The sequence below is a fragment of the Hylobates moloch genome, unplaced genomic scaffold, assembly GCF_009828535.3.
Source record: "Hylobates moloch isolate HMO894 unplaced genomic scaffold, HMol_V3 SCAFFOLD_13, whole genome shotgun sequence".
Taxonomy (NCBI): domain Eukaryota; kingdom Metazoa; phylum Chordata; class Mammalia; order Primates; family Hylobatidae; genus Hylobates; species Hylobates moloch.
The window spans coordinates 45,855,753-45,879,185 of record NW_026652288.1 but is presented as its reverse complement, the minus strand read 5'-3'; the positions used below and the strand labels follow the sequence as shown (position 1 = coordinate 45,879,185).

At 35.6% G+C, this 23,433-nt stretch overlaps 1 pseudogene; it reads left to right on the top strand.

Annotated features, from left to right (window-relative positions):
- Window positions 1–20,899: 20,899 nt before the first annotated feature.
- Window positions 20,900–21,623, top strand: LOC116480835 (small ribosomal subunit protein eS6-like; annotated as a pseudogene).
- Window positions 21,624–23,433: the final 1,810 nt, after the last annotated feature.

Below are 23,433 nucleotides of genomic sequence, written 5' to 3'. Positions count from 1 at the left end.
TCTTGTGAGCACAGACACAAATTTTTTTAAAAAGTTAAACAAATCAAATCTAACGATTTATAAAAAGAATAATACATTGTCACTAAGTAGAGTTTTCCAAGGAATGCCGTGTTGGTTTAACATCTCAAAATCAATCATTGTGATTTATTTTGACCTCCTAGTCTCAAAGGTTTCTCCTGTATCAGCCTCCTGAGTGGCTGGGACTACAGATGCATGTCACCACACCTGGCTAATTAAAAAAATTTTTTTTTTGTAGAGATGGAGTCTTTCTATGTTGCCTAGGCTAATGTATTAATTAATTAAAAACTATGCAAGTATCTCAACAGATACAGAAAAACTTTTAACAAAATTCAACATTGATTCCTGATAAAAACTGTTATCCAAATAGGAATAGAAGGCAGTTCCTCAATCTGCTAAAAGTCATCTACAAGAAACCATCAGCTGTTGTCATAATTGTGAAAAGCTGAATGATTTCCTCCCTAAAAGCAGAAACAGTACGAACGTTTCCACTTGGACTATTCCTATTCAGTACTGTCCTATAGGTTCTAGCCAATGTAATGAAAGAAGAAAAAGAAATAAAGATAGCTGGACTGTAAAGGAGGAGGTAAAACTGTCTTTAGTCACAATTGACATAATTGTCTATGTACAGATTTTGATGGGATCTACCAAAATTATTACTAGAACTAATATATAAGTTTAGCAAGTTTGTAGGACATAAGATCAATACACAAGAATAATTGTATTTCAGTATACTATAAACTAATAAGTATTAAAATTAAAACATTGCCATTTACAGTAGCATCAAAATATAAAACACTTAAACATAAATCTAACAATAATGTACAAAATTTGTACATTGAAAATGACATACTTATGAAATAAAGGAGAAAGAGACCTAAATAAATGGTGAATTATACTATATTAAGGGGCTAGAAAACTCACTATTGTTACGCCGGGCGTGGTGGCTCACGCCTGTAATCCCAGCACTTTGGGAGGCCGAGGCGGGCGGATCACGAGGTCAGGAGATGGAGACCATCCTGGCTAACACAGTGAAACCCTGTCTCTACTAAATTAGCTGGGCGAGGTGGCGGGCGCCTGTAGTCCCAGCTACTCGGGAGGCTGAGGCAAGAGAACGGCGTGAATCCCGGGGGGCGCAGCCTGCAGTGAGCCGAGATCGCGCCACTGCACTCCAGCCCGGGCGACAGCAAGACTCTGTCTCAAAAAAAAAAAAAAAAAAAAAAAAAAAAAGAAAACTCACTATTGTTAAGATGTCAATTCTCTTCTAATTGATTTGTAAATATAGTGTAATTCCAATCAAAATTTCAGTGTAGGCTATCTTTTTAGAATTTGACAAACTGATTATAAAAGTGATTTGAAAATGGAGAAGACCTAGAATTGCTCAACACTATTAAAAAGAACACAATTGGTGGACTTAAATTCTTCCTGATTTCAAGACTTAATATAAAGCTACAGTAATCGAGACAGTGTGGTAAAAGTGTCAAGATAGACACAGATCAATGGAAAAGAATAGAGAGTCCAGAAATAAATCCACATATGTATGAAGAATTAATTTTCAATATAAATGCAAAGGCAATCCAGTGAAAAGGGATAATATTTTAAACAGTGGTGCTGGAGCAATTGGATATACATCTACAAAAAAGTAAAAAATAAAAAACAACAACAACAAAACAACTTTAATGCATACCAGGCACCAAAAAAAAAAAAAAAAAAAAAAAGATTATAATTTTAAATGGAAGACCTACAACTATAAACCTGCTAAAAGAAAGCATAGGAGAAAATTTTTGTAGCTTTTAATTGAGCAAATATTTATTAGGTAAAGCACTTAAAGCAAAATCTACAGAAGAAAATGTTAAGAAATTGGACTTAAAAATTTAAAACTTCTGGTCTTTGACACGGTTAAAAAATGAATGAAAAGGCAAGCTACAGCCTGGGAGAACATGTTTACAAAGCATATTTTTCATAAAGGACTTGTATTCAGAATATATTTTAAAACTCTCAAAATTTAATAACAAGAAAAAAAATCAATAAAAAGAGGAAATCATTTAAACAAACACTTCACCAAAGAAGATAATACAGATGGCAGATAAACACATTAAAGGACTCTGGATATTACTAGTCCTTAGTGAAATATAAATAAAAATCACAGTAAGATTAGCCTATTAGAATGACTAAAGTTAAAAAGACGGAACTTACTAAGTATCGACCACGATGTAGTAAGAATTCACTTCGGAAAACAATTTGACAGTTTCATATCGTTAAAGTATATAGCCACCATGAAATGCAGCCCTTCCACTCCTAGGAATTTACCCCACAGAAAAGAAAGCATGTGTCCAAATGTCTATATGAGGGTTTTTTTTTTCCAGCTTTATCTGTAATGAGAACAAACTAGAAACAACCTGAATGTTCATCAATAGGTAAAAGGATAAACAAATTGTAATATATTTATATAATACTACTCAGCAATATAACAGTATGAACTATTGATGAATACAAGAACGTTTATGAACATGGGTGATTTTGAGTTAATTGTGCTAAGGCAATAAAACCGGGCAAGGTAAAGTAGATACTATATATACTGGAGTACTGTACCATATGATTTCATTTAGATAAAGTTTTAGAATTAAAGTTAGCAAGTTAAATGCTGTTTTGATATAATATTAAATTTTTCAAATTTATTCTATAATGGATATGGAGAATCTCAATATCCTTTGTAAAGAAATGCATAATGCTTATCTCAATTTTTAATATTATAAGAATGAATTATTTGGGATTTTAGATCATTTTTAAACAGGCTTGTGAGAGTATTAAGTCTTTTGGGAATCTTACCAAAAATTAAGGAATGTGAAGTTCAAAATAGATTTTTCTTGTTAGTTTTCTCACGAAGACAGTTTATTCCTCTGACTTATATTGGATGTCTGGCGTAAAAGTATCAAGTAAGCTTCATGCCAGAAATTTTGTAGAATATGATGACTTCAGAGAGCTACAGACATCAACGTTTATGATTTTTTCTTTCTGATTTTTTTTTTTCTGAAGGAAACACAATGAGGCAAATGTGATCTGCATAGCTCCACCCTTTGTGAACATCCTTGAGTTGGAAATGTGCTGTGAGAGGCACATGTCAATCTTCAGAAGCTAAAGTGACTTGTCTAGGTAGGGAGCGTGTTCTGACAATGGAGAGCTCCCCTGGGGATGTTTGCAAAGTAAGAGTTCATTTTAACTCAGCCTCTGTATAATTTCTAAAATATTTTAAACCAGATTTTATGTCATTTTGATTTTCAAGTGAAGAATAGATTCAAATGTTTATGAGGAGTGAACTCATTCCTGAATTTCCCAACATATCCCAATATGTGATTTCTTAGAGATCATTGAAGTGCCTCATACTTGAAACCTTTAAGAGGTCATCTTGGAGTGCATTCTATACTAGCAGCTGTGTTTTCTGGTGAGGCCGTTGCACACATAGATTCTTCCTGAAGAAGTTTGAGATCAATAAGGCAGATTCACTATGATCTGTATCCTTTTACTCATCTCGTGAAATTTTCAAATTTTATTTATTTATTTTACATTTTTTTAGAGACAATCTCACTATGTTGTCTAAGCTTGTCTAGAACTCCTGACCTCAAGCAATCCTCCTGCCTCAGCTTCCTGAGTAACTGGGATATCAAGTGCAAGCCACCACGACTAGCTTAATTTTTCAAATTTTTGAATTTGTCAATAAATTTTCCATTGGCCTACCTTCACTTTATGTATGTATTTGTTTTAGACCTAAAATTGGTACAAAATGCATCTGGGTAAGGAGTAAGCATGAAGAAAGATGTGTAAGAATTGGCAATAAAGATGAGCACAATGCAAAAATGTTTTTTTTCCAAGGTTTATCTATTTATTTTTATTTTTAGTTATTTATTTATTTTTTGAGATGGAATCTCGCTGTGTCACCCAGGCTGGAGGGCAGTGGTGCCATCTCGGCTCACTGCAACCTCTGCCGCCCAGATTCAAGCGATTCTCCTGCCTCAGCCTCGTGAGTAGCTGAGATTACAGGTGCACACCACCACTCCTGGCTAATTTTTGTATTTTTAGTAGAGACAGGATTTCACCATGTTGGTCAGGCTGATCTCGAACTCCTGACCTCAAGTGATCCACTCGGCCTCAGCCTCCCAAAGTGCTGGGATTACAGGCGTGAGCCACCGCGCCTGGCTAAAAATGTTCTTTAAAATTATGTATACCTGTGTCTGTCCTCCTCACCTTCCGGAATAAAATTAAGGAGAAAAAATATCTATAATGTTGGGCTGCATTTAGGAAAAATGTATACAGCTAATAGAGATAGATGGTTCTTCCAAATACCAAATATACATTCTCTATCATCGGTATCTGACTTGTGGAGGCAGTAGCCAGTTCAAAAGGGTGATCATTACCGTATTTAAATTCCAAACATAGTTACAAATAAAAGGACAAATTTGGTAAGAGATAAGCTGGTGTTGGCCAAAAAGAAAAGACTCTCAATATGGCTTTGTGGATCGTGTTTTTAACAACACAAAGATTTCCTTAGTTCCTGTTTAAGAAACAAATGATCAGCAGTTCTTTCTGGTGAGTTAGCAAAATGTCACATCTAAATTGACGCTGATAACTCCATATTTAATTGGATAGATTTGGTTAAATAATCTTCATAACAACAAGTTAATCTTGAGCCAGCCATGGTAGTGAAAGTCACTCTCACTCACTAATTATTGTTGTTGCTATCAACGAGACCCTTTTTTTCTAAAACTATTAAAGGGAAAGAAAGAAGATGGTTGATAGTCACAGAAAGAGTGCTTTCCTCCACTTCAGTTTTACAAGTTTCAGTTTTGTAGAATTAGAGCAGCATGTGTAACTGCGCTTTTTGCCATTCATCTGAGTAAAATTCCACAATTGTACAAATAGAGATCATAGAACACATCTTCAAAGCTAATTAAATCAACACGATGGGCTCCTACAGCTGCTTGGATTGTGTCTCTGGCTTTCCAGTGCGTAAAACAAATGTGTGGCCATGGAATAATAAACTTCTTGCTTTCCTACCGCAGTAACTTCCTTCCTCTACAAATCTTTACTTACTGACGGTCAAGCACATTTTCCTCTATTTTTGTTCCATATTATGGTCCACATTTTACACATTTTAAATAACATGTTTTAGTAGGGCAACTTTTTTTTTTCCTGAATACTCTTTTATTTACTTTGATACGATAACAGCTTAATTAATACATAGTAAGTGGAATAAGTCTTTTCTGCTAAAACTATGAGCTGAAGAAAGAATATGATTCCTATAGCATTGTTAATATTTAAATTGTTTTCATATCAGTTATCAATAGCCAAAGCACCAAAGTTTATTTTATGTTTATTATTTTATTATCTCCACTATGATCCTATGAGGCATTATTACCCTCAGTTATCAAAAGATGAAGCTAAAGAAACAAAGGTGGAGTGATTCAGGGAAGAGAGAACTGAGACCAATGTCCAGTTCTTTTGATTTCCACCTTAGCTTTCTTTGCATCCAAATAGAATATTGGCTTTGGAAAATAATTGGGGCCTTTTAATTGAGGGAATGGACTACATTCTACTGGCTTTAAATAATTCCTTTTCATATTTATTGGCTAAATTGTGGTCATGTCCTCTTTTTCTTTTTTGCTGACAAGGAAGTTTTCTTCCTTACTACTAAAGAAGGAAGTTTGGCTCATTTTGACTTATTTCTTTCAGAATTAAAAATATCTCTCAGTTAGGCACATGTAACACTTGATTTCTTCACTCCTCTCCCAGAAAGTAGGGCAGTGAGGACACTTCATGTAACTAAAGGCAGGACCATTTTCATGTGCTAGATAAAAGATAAGTTGTTAACCACTTTTGGTAAACTCTTTTTGTCCTTTTTGGGATATTGTTCTGAAACCATGCATACATAACACATTACATACACATGTGCGCGCGCAGACACTTGCCAGATGGAGCTGGGGTAGAGCATAAGTCTCAAGTTTCATGGAAGTGTTTTCTGTTTTGGAGCAGAGAAGTCTTGTTCTTCTAAGCCATCTGGCTCCTATTAGTGCAGGTTCTGCTGTCAGCATTTACTTAAAGAGGGAGAGGCTCTGTCTATGTCACCCTCGGGAGGATCACTATTTCATGGCTAGATTGGTTTAAGTTTTTATTTATCTACCAGGACAAAATGGTAACACAAATAAATGCCTTATGAGATATTTTCAGAGTTTAGTCATAGTTTCTTAAAGATAACTTCATTGTTCATTTCCACCACGGTCTTTATAAACTAAAGCAATCTTAGTAGACCTTCAAAGCAACATAGGACAAGTCATGACTATCGACATGACCACTGGAGAATGTAACTCCTTAAAATATTCTGTTCCGATTTTCTCTTTGTTTTGTTAGAACTAGTACATTTTGCAATTCCGTTACCATCATTATAAGAAATAATATGTGTGGTAATTAAGAACTTGGACTCAGGAAACAGACAATCTGGGTTTGAATCCTAGCTGTACCACTTCCCTGCTGTGTGATCTTGAACATGTCACTGTACCTATATGTGCCTTTATCTGTAAAACTGATATCCTAATAATAGCTAACTCATATGTACTTGTGAAGATTAAGCAAGTTAATATACGTTTACTGCTTAAATAGTGTCTGGTACATGAGTGCTCACTAATTGCAAACTGCTATTTTATTACAAGAGAATATAAAAAATGATCTTAATGTGCTCTTTGTATTTAATACTATTTCACCAAAGGTAATTTTAACTTAATAATTGTTAGAGTTACAAAGTATTTTCCATCTATGTATTAAAAAAAAAAGATATGCAATTTCTTCTTAAGGCAACTCCAGTAATTGGATATTTTGAGACCAAGAAGGAAATATGGTTACTTTATAACTAGACCCATTGGGGTTAGATGTAAATTCATTCCAAATTCTTTCAGAAAATTCTACTTTCTCTCTTTTAGTTATCCTCTTCATACTTCTAAAACAATATTCCCTTAGGGGGTAGGGAGAAGAACTTTAATCGCTATCTTCTCTGCTCCCTTACCCCAATTTTATTTGGCCAGCAAAAGTCTCCCGGGAATCTCAGTCAATACCAGTCTCTCTCCCGTTCTCTCTGTTTTTCATGCTTCTCATCTCTCTCTCTCTCTCTCTCTCTGCCCCCAGCCCAATTTTCACTTCCCACTAGAAAACCTTTCACGGATCTTCCAGAAAGTGATTTTTCCCTTCTTTGTGTCATTACCAGATTTTGCTCATTATGACTTATTGTATTGCAATTACTATTTAATATGTTTGTTTACCATGCTTGATTGTGACTTTCTTGAGAATACCAATCATATTGACCTTTGTATTGTCAACATCTAGCACAGTGTCCACTACACATTTTTTAAAATTCAGTACATATTTTTTGTATAGATAAATTATGTAGGAAATGTGCATCGGGATTTGGCTAAAGATATTCCTAGATGTAATTGGTGAAGATGTTTTTCAAATAAATATTATTTGAAGAATATGAAGGAACCCAGTCCTCAAATTTGTCTTTTCACTGGCTTGCTGCAGTCACCTGTAATCCCCTATTAGGGATCATTTAAAGGTCTTGGTACATGTTCATCTATTTAAGACATTATCTTGTCCAGGATTAGTAAATATGCCTATTAGCAAGGATTAGCTTATGTGAGACTGAAGAGATTGATAAACAAAAATGGTAAATTGTGATGTTAATAGGGTCTGGTGTATAGATTATTAGAGAGGGCATTGATCAGTAAGGGAGTGACTTAGAACCCTAAAAACTTTGTAACTAGGAGCTGGCGTTGAAGGGCATCCAAAGGTTGATAGGTATCCTGAAGGCCAACTTGGCTTATGTTGCCATTAAGCTGAGATTTGGCTTAACTGAGTCACAGCAGTCAGAAAAGGGAGCTCCAGGTGAACATTTTGCTTGAGTCACGCAGCTCTCCTCTCTCCTACAAAGGTGGAAAACCAATGTCCACATGCTAGAGCTCACTGGGCCCATTGCAGTTATACAGGACAGGCACTGCTTACTCTTAGAAAAATAAATTAGATTCAATAGTGGGTTGAAAGTTTAAAAAAATGATCATAGTTTAATACAAGACAGATACTCTGCCTTGTTATTTCTTGATTCTCTACTTATTAGAGTTGCTCAGAAAGTTAATCTATCCACACACAATTCATCACATGTGTTTATATTTCAAAAAGATATTGAGATGGGAATTATTGGTTTTATAAGCCCTGTCTGTCTATTAAATCATTTGCAGTCAAACAACATTCGCTTTGGAGGGGTTAGAAGGTCCTAGAACTGCACTGCCCCCATTTCCTTCACTGGGAAAAGCTGTTGATATATGAAAAATAGATGTTTAAATAAGCTACCTGCTTTTGTATAAATAACTCCAGGCATTTTAAGCCACATGTGCAGTTGGGTAGAGGACCTCACATATAACTTTTGGAGCCAGTTTTATACAGTGTTTAAAGTTTTCTCTGGCTAAAATTTAACCACATTTGGAAATTCTATGAAATTTTACATGAGTGTCCTATCATTCTATTATTCTATGGCCAGTTTTTTATAGCAATAACTGCAGCATCTTCTGATTTACCCCCTCCCTATCCATTTCCATAGGCACAAATAACAGTGCCTAGCCTGTCTTTACCTTTCCATGATCTGATACATCACAGCAAGAATTGTCTTCGATGCAATTTTATAATATGCTGTTTCTTTTACTTTTATACACATGCAATGGCTCTTCCCTCATATTAAGTCCCTACTTTAATTTTATGGCTCAGGACCTTCTACTGTTTCTCAAAACTATAGACTACCCTCTGGGCTACATTCTAGCTTATATTGTTTATTCTACCCAAAAGACACCTACTTCCTACTCACCTTACCTCACTATCCCTAGAGTTAGCTTGTTTTTAAGCCATTGTGTTCTATTCTCCATGTCTAGAAATTCTTTGCTCTTCATCTTAGCCATTGTTTCTTTCTTTCATATAAGCCTTTCCACTGAGGCACTGATCAAAATAACCTGTGGCTTTTCAGTATTTAAATGTGTTTATGAAGAACTACAATGTAATGAGTTACGTCAACCAATTGATCAACTGTTTAATGATCACTATGTTCTTACAATGTGGTAAGCATTATAAAGATTAAAAAATAATTATTATAAAATATAGTTTTTTCATATAATATTATAAAAATACATGTTATTATAAAATATAGTTTTTTGTCCTCAACTATGATATAATTATGATTTGAGTGCAGTATTAACATAATAAAATTCTAAATACTGTGATATAGATACAGTTAAATATGGTAGAACTCAGTGGGTTAAGAACGCTGCTCTAAACCCTAAGGACATCCAGCATTCAGTCTCTTAAGCACCTTTTTTACATTAGATTATTGGTGTCCCTCCTTCAGGACTAACCCTACCAGGTTCTAGCTTTCTGAGCTGTCCAATATGTTAGCCATTTGTCACATGTGGCATGTGGCTAAAGAACATAAAACATGTGACTAGTGTGACTGAGGAAGAGAAATTTAATTTCATTTGATTCTCATTAATTAAAAATCAATTTAAAAATGAAAATTCAATTCAATTATTAGAAAACTTTTACATACGTTTGGAGCAACTTAGGTTTGTAAATCTGCTTTTCCATCTGTAAATTTTATAAATCTAAATAAAGGCCAGTATTACCAGTGAAAATTCATCACCAGAATTGAGATGTGCCATATGTGTCAACTGGATGGTGAAGACTTAGTAAAAAGAAAATAATGTAACATATCTCATTTTTAAAACATTGATTGCATGTTGAAATCATAGTCTTTTGGATACATTGGGTTAAATAAAATACATTTCTAAATTTTATTTCACTTTTTTTACTTTAAAAAATGTGACTACTGGAAAATTTGAAATTACACATATAGATTACATTACAGCTCAATTACACAGCACTGTTCTAGATAAACCAGATCTGTCCTAGATTTGTACATGTCCCTGAACCCCAAGGCCAGCTATTTCCATGGTGTCTCTTGGTCACCCAGAGTTCTAGTGCATTTTGGCCTTCTGCTGATTCTACCATATTAATCTATAGGTAGGTTGTATTTAAAAACATAGTCCTGTATTATCATGTGCTACTGTAGTGAAATATAGTGAAATACAGACTTCTGCTCAGATGGCCCTTCTGCTGTTTGTCTATTGATCTAAATGTTTTTATTCCTTCTTGTTCACTCTTTTCTTTTGCTACAATGCTTTGGTCTCATTACTAGACTTTCTTCTTCTTCCTCAATCTTGTGTGAGAAAATGAGTTGCTTTTTGGCTTTAGCTTCTTGTCACAATCCTTCTATTTCTGGGACAAACTCGTTCTTGGCTTTGGGCCCTTCCTTTCTGCACCCCTCCCACTGTTGCAGGTCAACTAGAGGATAATGCGAACCTTTGGGGAAACTGCTCGGGTTCCATGTGCATAAATCTAAGCAACATAGGCAGCGTTGCACTCACGATATTTCCAGAGCATAAGGCTCAGGAGCCCTGTGCTTTTTAATTTTTATTTCCTTAAATCTGCTGGACATGGTCTTTAAAATTCATGTTTGCCTCACCATCCCGTTATTTATCATTAATCAGATTTAGATCCAAACTGGCAATTTCCTCAGGCGATTCCTCTTTTCTTTGGAGATGAAGTCCAACATCCTTGTCATATCATTTAACATTCTACACCATTTGACCCCAACTGAGTTGTCCACTTTGACCTCCAGAACCTAACTGTAGCACATCATGGTCTCTTTCTTTCTTGGCTCTCTTACCATTAATTTTTTTATACCACATTTATAATGTAGCTCTTTCTGATTTTCAGTTAAATAGAGATAACTAAGTTAACTGAGTTATGAAACTGCAACAATAACAGTACAATAACAATAGTTGACATTCATATAGTGCTTAGTGTGTGCTAGGCACTGTTCTAAACACTTTATATACATCTACTCATTTCATCTTCCTTCAGTAACCTGTCAGTGTTGTTATTATCTCATTTCACTGTGCGAAAGGTTGAAGTACAGCAGATCCTTGAATAACATAGTTTCTTTCAACATTATTTCACTTTAACACTGATGAGGAAAAAAAAACTCCACTCTGGCAGGGGCCACTGTGTGTGTAGAGTTTGCACATTCTCTCTCTGTCTGCTTGAGTTACCTCCAAGTACTCTGGATTCCTTCCACATCCCAGAGGCATGCACATTAGGTGAACTGCATCTGCATGGCCCCGGTGTGAGTGAGTGTGGGTGTGTGTGAGTGTGCCCTGTGATGGAATGTGTCCTGACCAGGGTGGTCCCAGACTTGCCCCCCTAGGTGCCAGGAGAGGCTCCAGCCATCCAAGACCTGAACTGGAATAAGTGGGTAAACAATCATCATACTTGTTTTTGTTAATCTTTCTTAAATGTATATATTACTCACATTTATTTCAATGTTTAATACTAGAAGTGTTTGAGGTCTTTATTTAGAAGTTTAGGCCGGGCGCGGTGGCTCAAGCCTGTAATCCCAGCACTTTGGGAGGCCGAGGCGGGCGGATCACGAGGTCAGGAGATCGAGACCATCCTGGCTAACACGGTGAAACCCCGTCTCTACTAAAAATACAAAAAATTAGCCGGGCGTGTTGGCGGGCGCCTGTAGTCCCAGCTACTCAGGAGGCTGAGGCAGGAGAATGGCGTGAACCCGGGAGGCGGAGCTTGCAGTGAGCGGAGATCGCGCCACTGCACTCCAGCCTGGGGGACAGAGCAAGACTCCGTCTCAAAAAAAAAAAAGAAGTTTAGTGATGTTTTTGTGACCAGAAATATAGGAACTTATCTGTTTCTTATGTCAATAACCTGTGATAAAATGTTTTGCTTAAAGTCAGTTTCTGAGAACCTATGGATGACGACATTAAGGGAGGATTTACTGTACAGGGAAATTAAATAACATGTACAAGACCACTTAGCTAATAAAGGGTAGAGCTAGTATTTCAACATAGGCAATCTAGCTTTAGAGTCCATGCTTATGTATGTGAGCTAAATCGTTTTGGAAACTTTGTCTCAGGCACTTTACATAGATTTTCTCATTTAATCTTCACAACAACCTGTGGGGAAAGCTATTAGGAGGTAAAGTAACAAAAATAATTTTGGAAGTAAAAGAGATTCCACTGGACTAGACATATGGCAGTTACTCCCAAAACATTAGTTTTGACAGTGCCCTACATCAGAAGTCAGAAAACTACCAGCCGGCAGGCCAATTCTGGTCCACTACCTGTTTATGTAGATGAAGTTTTATTGGATCACAGTCATGCTTATTCATATATGTGATAACTATGGCTACTTTTGCATTACAATGGTGGGATTGAGTAGTTGAGGCTGAGACTCTATGGCCCAAAGACTAAAATATTTTCTGACTCTTTATAGAAAAGTTTGCCAACCCTTGCTCTACACCATACCTGAAGAGTAAATGAACGTTGCTATTAATATTAAGATTATACAATAAAAGAAGTGCTTGTTTACTGCTTCCTGCCCAAACACCCTTTTATTCTTTTTTTTTTTTTTTTTTGAGATGGAGTCTTGCTCTGTTGCCCAGGCTGGAGTGCAGTGGTGTCAACTCAGCTCACTGCAACCTCTGTCTCCTGGGTTCAAGTGATTCTCCTGCCTCAGACTCCCAAGTAGCTGGGATTAGAGATGCACACCACCACACCCAGCTAATTTCTGTATTTTAGTAGAGACAGGGTTTCACCATGTTGGCCAGTCTGTTCTTGAACTCCTGACCTCAAGTGATCCACCCGACTCGGCCTCCCAAAGTGCTGGGATTACAGATGTGAGCCATGCTGCCCGGCCCCAAACCACTATTTCTTTAAAGACCTTCTTTATATTATCTGAAGGGACATTAGGTGCTTCACTAAGAACTAATGGTTTTATCACTTCCTGTGGCTCACATCAGCACAACAGCCCTTCATCTCCCATATCATATTGATTCTTTCTATAGCAGGTGTCATGCTATTTGATTAAATTGATATGTTCTTGAAAAGCTGATATAAATTAAAGTTTGGAACACTGAAACACATTTTCTGTTCATTTATATTGTAATTTATGTGATGTTTTATCTACTTGAAAGGATACATAACTCTTTATAAAATATGTGGCTGCTCTTTCATGATGCCTTCTTTGCACTCCCCCCAAGTACTAGCACTGATGTTTCTGTCCGCTTGTCATTGTTCTATAGAAAGAGTTGAATCCCATTGTGAAAGCTACTATTTAAAAACAAAAAAAAACAGGTATAATGATTCATAAAATGAATAATCTTTTTCTGATGGAAAGAATTGACCTATTGAATTTTAGTATTAACATTTTCTTAAACTGAGACACCCCTATTGTGAGCAACAATGAATGTTTATGAACTACCTCTTCTATTTAAAACATTGTATTAAGTAGTACTGATGATTTTTCATCATTATTAAACTATACTGACCAATGGCAATGCTAAAATAATAAAAAACCATCTTTGTTATATTTATTAAAAAATAACAATAAATTACAGGAGGACTAACCATGTACTGGCATTCCGCTAAGTGCTTAATATGTATATGACTTAATTATCCCTTTAACTCTATGAATTCAGTTCTATTTTTGTCCTCATTTTGCAATGCATACTTTGCGGTGTCTACTTTATAATGTATATTTGACATTAATAGAGGAACAAGAATACAATTGTTTGAAATTAAGCATATAAAAGAGAAGGTTAATTGATGGGTTTCTTTAATTTTCTAAGTGATGTATAATGCTGTATATCTAAGAGTATTATGATTTTTTAAAAAGCTTTAGTGATACACCTAAAAAACAAAGAGTTCCATGAATAAGGGATTACATTTGGGATACTAGAAGCTATCTTTTTAAGACCAAAAAAATTGAAAAATGTGAGATGAAATCTATATATTTGTGGGTCATTCATTCACTTTTTATTTAGCATTTATTTAATGAATATTTACTATAGTCCATTTTCTCATGAATCTTATATTTATAAACAGGGATGTATTCAACAAGCAAGTAAACATATTAAATTGATGATTATGAAAAAGGCTTGAAACAACATGAACAGAGTGGTGATGTAAACAACAATAGAGATGATCATATAAGTTAGACATAGGAGACTCCTCTGAGAGGAAAAAACTTAAGCTTGTAGCTTGAGAATGAAAAAGAGCCAGCCATGGAGAAGGTATGGGAGCAGGTGGCACATGTAGGTAGAAGGAATGGCATATTCTAAGAGCATCAGTTAGTCTTGGAGCTAATAAGGAAAGAGCTTGACTTTCAACTCACTGTTCCATGGGCTTTTAAACTCATTTAAACTCATTGATACATGGGCTTTTTCCCCTCCCAGGAGACACTTCTGTGGCCCATCCATCTTTGGGTTTCTACAACGAAAATTACAAAAGTTTATTAAATGTTTCCATCATCAGAATAATTGGCAATTATTGTAACTGCATTTAAAAATAACTAAAATATTTATATTAACTAATTTAGAAAATGTCTTTTTAAAAATCTCAAACTTTTGTAATAATATGAATGCATTGTATACCCATCAGCAGACTCCTGGAGGGCCAAATATATGGTCACCATGGAGTAGCTATAATCCTTGTTCCTTAACTCAATTCCCAGCTCAGCATTCTGTCAACTCTGTTTGTTTAGGCAATTTACATAACCTTTCTGGGTTTTAGTTTACTCGTTATCAAAACAAGGATAAAGATGTGTATTTAAATATTACTGTGAAAATTGTTTAAAATATTTTGAAAGTAACTGACACACTGTGCTTGGCAAGAAGTAGGCATTCAAATATTAATTGTGATAGATCTTTTATGTATGTTAATAATAACAATTATTCATATTTATTGAGAACTTACTATGTACCAGGTGGTTTTCAAGAATTTTCAATGTTCTTAACTCATTTTATCCTCACAAAAATTCTATGAAATGATTCCACATATTTTACATGTTTTCTTATCTCACATCTAAGGAACCTAAAGCTGGAGATTATGCAACTTGCCCAAGATCACAGAGCCAGTAAATGGCAGAGCCAAGAATTCAACCCAGGTGGTCTGGCTTTGGAGCTTGTGCCCTTAATGACTACCTTTTAAGTGTGTTTTCTCATATAAAAAGAAATTGTTGAAAACTGAATCTTGTCAGTTTCTCAGGTAAGCAGCACAAAGCAATGTAGTACTTTGGGGTGAAATCTGAAGCTAAGAGAATGTGCTTACTTCACACAACAAATGCAGGCAATGCATTCTGTTCATAAGTGACCTCTGCAGTAGATTAAGACCCGTTTTCAAAAGAAAAAAAAAAAGACAAATTGGCCATCAAGATATACAGCTTGTTATTATAAAGAGTCCTGAATGTGTATCACATAAGGGATTTCCAGAGCAATTTATTGTCAAACAGATAGCAGCATGTAAATTTCCAAGCATATCAACCTGGCATCCCTGGAAAAATCATACCCTTGAGGCCTGAGTATTGTAGACAGTTCCACAGCAGCTGAATAATAAAGACTTTTATAGATCAATAACCCTCAACCTTGCTGCATTACAAAGCATCTTCATCAACAAAGAGAGTTTCAGGGAGCCACAAAAGCACAGTGGAATTATTGGAACAGGTGGGTTTTGTATGTATGTATGTATTTTATTTTTCACAAGGTTATTGCTGGATAGATACATCATGACTTAATGTTGATATTCCAGAATAATGTAGAAAATGATACAATGTCTAAATACGTGTTACTGACTTTTTCCTCCTTTTCTGGGGCAATAGAGTGCTTTTCATACACATCCTTAAATCTAAATAAAGGATAAGTTATTGGAATGCATTTAGTTTCAAACAACACTAAGTTTTTATTCTGAAACTTTTTGTGTCCTTGAGCCTTTGTTGCTTCATCTGTAAACTTTAAAACAATAATAGCAGCTTTGTAAAGTTCTTAACCCCCAAAGACATATCTCATTGAGCTACTTATCTGAGAAAAATATGACTGAGATGATTTATTTCATGGTAATTTGTTCCAAGTAAAGTTTAGATTGCTAGTTATCTTTCTTTACCATATTGCCTAACATAAGAGAAACAAGTAAATTCGTACATCTGTCTAATGAAAAAGCAGAAAGAAATTGTATTTTTTGAATGACGATGGTCCATTATTGCTGATCGTATGAGACAGTGTTTGAAATATTATACAAAATGTTTAAGAGACGTGAACTGAGGGTGATTTTTTAGGTTGCTTCCATCTCATTGGATATTGATTAAGGAGTTTTCAAAGAAGAAATTTGGAGTGCCTATCATATGGCAGATGTTTTATAATTCGTGTAAGAATTTATATGTTTCACAATAGTTACAATGGCATTTTTATCCTTGTGCTTCAGGCGTGGTTTTGAGACTCAGACTCTTAGCTAACTAGTTGAAGTTAACAAAGGCATTAAGTAGCAGAGTAGGAATTAGAACCTATATTTGTGTGAATTCCAAAGCTCTCCTTCCACTCCCTTACTGCCTCTCTGTTTTAATTGCTTTGGAGTAATCTCGGCATAATCTATTTGTTTTAATACTAATCATCTATTCTTATGATTACATAATGTGGCATCTACAAAAGTTGACTATGATGTGGTTGATTTGGCCCAATGTGTATACACCCAGATGCTTATATTTAAGATGAGGCCTGTAACCACAGGTAGTTTAACTGATTTGACTGGTTAATATAGCAAAAACAAGCAAAAGAAAAAAAAATCCCTTTAACATTGTTTTTAACTGAATTTACCAGTTAACTTAATTAAAACATTAGACCTGGAAAATATATGTACGGCCAAACTAAATATTTACACTTGCATAATAATATAGGAATACTAAATTATATCTACCCTATTTAGTAAAATATAACTGATTAATTTAATAGTAAATATAATCAACTATGACATGAAGAAATTGTTTTATAATGTCAATGAAGATTGTATAAAATCAATTAGATATGAACATTGAAATATTTTTGGGTAAAATGACATGATGTCTGGAATTTGCTATAAAATATTCCAGCAAAGAATAAAAGAATAAAAGGAACAAGATTGGTGAAAAATTGGTAAAGCTGAGTGACGAGTAGGTACATAGAGTTCATCTTTTTCACATATGTGAAACTTCCACCATAAAGAGCTTGGAAAAACAATCAACTAATTATATATACACTAGGTTGAGGCAAAGAAACAAGACAACTTTGATTGCTTTGATTGAATATGGGTTTAGCTTTTTAGCAGTTTCATGTGTTGTTAAAAGGCATCCAGAATGCATATTCTCAGGACGCACTGATATTTTTCAATGTTTTAATAAGATATAATTTAATGATACAAAGGTATGGATTTCAGGAAAACATGATATTGTATATCCCTGACCAAAAGAGACCTGGCTTTGGGATCACATTTAAATTCAAATTTTTATTCCCTTGAACATAGCACTATAATATGACTTTAGTACAAATATTGTGTGTTTCCATTTAATTTTAATTAAAACTAAGACTTTCTCTGGAATAATATTTATATCCTAAAGAATGATGGCATATTGCTTCATTGTATGTCATTAGCCCTTCATAATTTTTTTCTTTTGTTCATCATTTAAAATGTCATTAAAACAATTACAGCCTACACTCTGCTGAATCATATAATTGGAGATGTCTTATTAAGATGAGATTTACTGTATAACTTTATTTTTAATAAACGAGAAACCAATATTTTTTAGTTTTATGCTTTTAAAATGTGCAAATGAATGAGTTCTCTCTCCTTTATTGCTAAAAGAATAGTTTTAATTACTTGCATTTTTTTCACTCATTTTTTGAGAGCATTTTTTTTAATCACCAAATTAAGTCACCAGATTTTCTCTTAAGCCTCTTTCTTTGGCCTTAGGCAAATCATGAGGTAAATTTGATTGTGGTTCCCTGCAAGCCTTCCTTCTGCAGTTTATTTCTTTCTTGTGGCATTCCTTTCCTCCCAGGAGAATCAGAGTATCATTAGAGTTGAAGCTTGCTTTCCTTCGCTGCTGGCTTCTTCTCATCTCTGAATCTCTGTCTTCACTCAATCTTCCCAAAAAAAACGAGGAATCAATTGCAAGTAGCCAATGCATCTATTTGGCATCTTGCTAATGAATATTAGCAGTTTAAAGGTTAGCATGCCTTGGTAGATCTTCAAGGGAGTGCAGGAGTTCCAAGCCACACTTTCTTCATCTGTCAGTTTTAACCCAGATAAGCAACTTAATTTTCATATTAAATCAAACATATACTAGGCAGCAGGAGGCACAATTTGCATTCATGTTAAAGCAATATTAGAAGACTTCAAAGAAATTTCGGATGGGAGGTGGGTTGCTTTGGGAGATGCCCTCCGACTCCAGGGTATATGTATTCAGTCTTCAGTTTCGTCTTCACCAGTGATGCCTTTGTGGAAAAGTTTGAGAAGGGCCAGAATGTGACCTCTCTCATGTACATTTATGTTCTCTCTTGGTTTTAATAACATGGCCTTTATGGCATTCTAAAAAAACAGTGGAAATATAGATACTTTTGAAAAGGATGAGGATCTTACTGCTTTCAAATTGCTCATTTATAGTTACTTTCACTTATAGAGATTTTGGGACATTGATCGCATATGTATTTTGCTATTAATCTGACTTCTTCAGAACACTTATAGAGATCAGAGATCTAGAGCACATGAACAAATCATTACTCTAGAGAGACATGGTCATTGCCTTTTAGCAATGTACACCCTATCAAAGAAAATTATAGAGCAAAACCAAAAATCTATGTGTGCAATACTGTGTAGGATCAAGAGCTAGTTGATATAGCTGACACCAACAATTCTCCAATATTTTATGGAAATTAGAGGAAAGGCATGCTTCAGAACAGGGATTTAAATAGCACATTCCTCCTTTTTCATGTCCTAATGAAATATATTAAAAAGTGCACCTTGTTCTAAAGTTTACTTTTCTTTTAATTATTATTATTTATTTTATTTTATTTTATTTTATTTTTTTTTTTTTGAGACGGAGTCTCGCTCTGTCCCCCAGGCTGCAGTGCAGTGGCACCATCTCCGCTCACTGCAAGCTCCGCCTCCCGGGTTCATGCCATTCTCCTGCCTCAGCCTCCCGAGTAGCTGGGACTACAGGCGCCCACCACCAGGCCCGGCTAATTTTTTTTTGTATTTTTAGTAGAGACGGGGTTTCACTGTGTTAGTCAGGATGATCTCGATCTCCTGACCTTGTGATCCACCCCCCTCAGCCTCCAAAAGTGCTGGGATTATAGGCGTTTCTTAAAAAATAGCATCTGAAAGATAAAAATGTATCAAAAATAAAACAATATTGATTGAAATTCCATTGTACTCTAAATGATTTTCTCCTTAATACTGACAGCTTTAGTAATCCAAAAATTGGACTTGGAAATTAGTACAAAAATAAATGGAAATGTAAAATAAAGTATGTTAAATGAACATTTCACTGGAATAGATGCCTGCCGGTGGTTAAAAACAAGAATCTCTGAGTCTGGATTTTCATTTAGTCTTTTGTATTATAGTTAATCTGAAAATTAAAAAAAATAGAGGGAAGCAGAAGGCTCTTTGCTGGAAAATTGAGTTCCTTGGGGAAAAGAAAACAACAGGAGAGAGACCAATTTAGTCGGGGCAAGTTATAATACACCAATCATGATGATTGATCCTGTGCAAGCAGAAAGCACATGGAAACAATTTAAATGTTGTCCATGAAACTACTGCTTTCAGACTCACGGGATTTTATTTATCAGGATCACTGATTTCAGAGGCACCGTACAGCCAGGAAAGAATAAGAGGTTTGGAACGTTGTTGCTTGGGATTCAAGGTGGAAAAGGTACAAAAAGAAGGGAAGCAGTTGGTATCACTTCTTGTCTCTTTGTCTACTGCTTCTGTAATAGAATTTTCCTCTGAATCTTATATTCAATGCTTAATTTGAATAGTCCATGTAGTTGCATTTTGAGAATTTGGAAAAGGCATTTTAGTTAGTGCCCCATCCTGTCCCTGTATTCTTTTTCTTTAGCTAACTCCAATTCTGTCTGGCAGGTAGGAATTCATTTAGGTGGGCTGCTTTTTAAAAACTAAATAAAAAACTATCATTACAACTATTATTCAGGTTTTACATAGAAATACTCTGTTTTGAAAAATGACTCTTTCTTGGAGTCACTTGAAGGTAAGACAGCCTATGTTTATACATGCACATTTTTCTCCCTTACACATATGGAAGAAAAGTAAAACCATTGCAAAATTATGACACTTTCAAGCAAATTCTTTTTATGATTAATTTCTTGCTTTTATTTAAGATGGATTCCCCCCAATGTTTACATTTTGATTTTGAGGGGAAAAGTAGCATTTTTGATGATGCCATTTAGTAAAGGGATTATCTGATTCTCTAAGGTTCTTGGAGCCCACTGGGCTCAGGCAGGAATTTTTCGGTAGTATGCTAGACTGATTCTGATTGTGAAGATTGTCAGAAACTTGTGATTGATTGAAAGGAAGAAAAGCATTCCTCTTAGCTGCTAGTAGAATAGGATGTTTATTTTTAGTTGACTGACTTTTTTTTTTTTTTTACAAAAATGGCAAAATTGGTGATTTGACTAAATTGACTCATTCAGAACACTTATAGAGATCAGATATCCAGAGCACATGAACAAATCCTCTTCTTTAGTTTTGCATTGGTATCTGAATTCTGGCTTTCCTGTTTACTAGATTAACATCACTAAACTTTAGCTTTGCCATCTAAAATGAAGACTAATAATACTACTTGCCTCATAGAGTTTTTGTGTTACTTAAATGCGATAATTTGGGAGGCCACCATCAGCAGCTTCAAGATGAAGCTGAATATCTTCTTCCCAGCCACTGGCTGCCAGAAACTCATTTAAGTGATGATGAATGCAAAATTCTTACTTTTTATGAGAAGCGTATGGCCACAGAAGTTGCTGCTGACGCTCCGGGTGAAGAATGGAAGGGCTATGTGGTTTGAATAAGTGATGGGAACAACAAACAAAGTTTCCCTATGAAGCAGTGTGTCTTGACCCATGGCTATGTCCACCTGCTACTGAGTAAGGGGCATTCCTGTTACAGACCAAGGAGAACTAGAGAAACAAAGCGAAATCTGTTATTGGTTACGTTGTAGATGCCAATCTGAGCATTCTCAACTTGAGAGAAGGATATTCCTGGACTGACTGATACTACGGTGCCTTGTTGCCTGGGGCCCAAAAGAGCTAGCAGAATCCACAAACTTTTCAATCTCTCTAAAGATGATGTCTGTGAGCATGTTGTAAGAAAGCGCTTCAACAAAGAAGGTAAGAAACCTAGGACGGAAGCACAGAAGATTCAGCGTCTTATGACTCCATGTGTCCTGCAACACAAACGGTGGCGTATTGCTCTGAAGAAGCAGTGTACTAAAAAAATCAGGAAGAGGCTGCAGAATATGCTAAACTTTCAGCCAAGAGAGTGAAAGAGGCTGAAAAGAAGCACCAGGAACAGATGCCAAGAGACGCAGACTGTCCTCTCAGTGAGCTTCTACTTCTGTCTGAATCCAGTCAAAAATAAGATTTTTTGAGTAACAAATAAGATCAGACTAAAATAAATAAATAAATAACATAAATGAGATAATTTATGACCTGAATGCCTAGGGCACAAACATTAGCTATTATCATTCACATTCATAACAATATATCTAGATTTCTATTCACCTTGTAGGAACAGAGTGAAAATGCCTAATTGCTTATGGGGAGAAAGAGAGGAAGACATTTCTTCTTTCATTATAGAGATTGAGAAGCTTGGACACAGGGCATTCATGGACACAGTTATCTACTATGTGCCTTCTTTTCCTGTTTTGTTTCTACCATCCACATTTCTCCACCCCCAACTTGCCAAGCTCTTCTCTTTTCCTGTGTCTGCTTTCTCCTTGCTTATACTCCTCTTCCTCCTTGCTACTTGAAATTCCATAAAATATTTTTTCTTCCCTGGGCCGTTGGACATGCTGTTTTCTCTGAATGGGATTGTCTTTCCCTCCAATCCCTCTGTTCATTGAATTTGAAACTATTATTCGAAGCAACATGTCTTACTTCTATATTTTCTGATTCACCACTGGGTATTCTTTGCCCTTCTGTGAGCACCACTTGTATTCTGAACCTCTCTTCAAACCATTTCTTGAATTGCGATATTGGTTATTTATGTACTTGATTTTATATACAGACCAAATTGCATATTCTCTCTGGGCAATGGCATAGGAAAATGACATAGGTAGGCGGTATGAAGAGATCCCTTCAATAACCATTTCCAAATAACTGTATGGAAATGCTAATAGATATGAAAGGAATGCTGACTTACTTTGAGGAAACTACATCAACGTGGTAATATCAAAGGGAATCTTAGAATGACAGGATTTTAGAGAGGATCTTAGGAGGATGATAACAGGAAAACATTTAACTTCTCAGGGATTAAATTTCTCACAGAACTGGATTTCTATGTGGATGCTCTATCACATCTTCCCTGGCCATGAGTTCTCTGCCTTCTCAACCCTTGACTTCCAGGGTCTTCCTCAATAATAAAGCCTAATGTGGATTCTTCCTGGGGATAATTATCCACCAAAGATGGGAAGGTACCATGGATAACCTAGAAATTTATGAATCTCCAGTCCATTTTGTTGCCCACCCTGTGCTCCACTGAGTGACATCAGTGGCTGTGGGACATACTCTGCCATGAGGCAGACAGTAAATTGACACCACAGCCACTTTCCAGAGTCCTGAATAAATAATTTGGTTGCCAGGAGAGGAGCATATGCTCTTGATGTCTTAGTTAGCATTTAAGTTATTCTTAGATATAAAATAATATATATGGCAGGCTCTATCCCCCAGCTTATTTGGTGCACAACAATCTTTCACTCAGCAACCAAGCTGGAAACTGTGCTTCTATTCTCACTCAGCTCCTCCCACTCCCTGGTGCTACTCAGTGGACCTCTTGGATATCTAATATACTCTGTACACTTGTCAGCATCCTTGCCTACATCTATGCCTGCACTAGCTTTGTAACTAAACTGAATGATGCTTTCACTCTAATCTATTTTTTTCACTCAGACAGGAGTTCTTTTTCTAGGATCCAATTGTTTTATGGCATTCCCCTATGTAAAAACTGCCAAGAGCTTGCACCTTCTTATAGGATTATGTCATGTAACCACCTTCCCAATCTGGCCAGTTTGTGTTTTCCTATTCCTAAGATCCTCTCTGAGATCCTGTCATTCTAAGATTCCCTTTGATTTTCCACGTTGATGTACTTGTAGTTTTCTCAAAACAGCATGTCATTTCATATCTCTTAGCATTTCCATATCTTGTTACCTGCCGAGAATGCCTGACCCTGA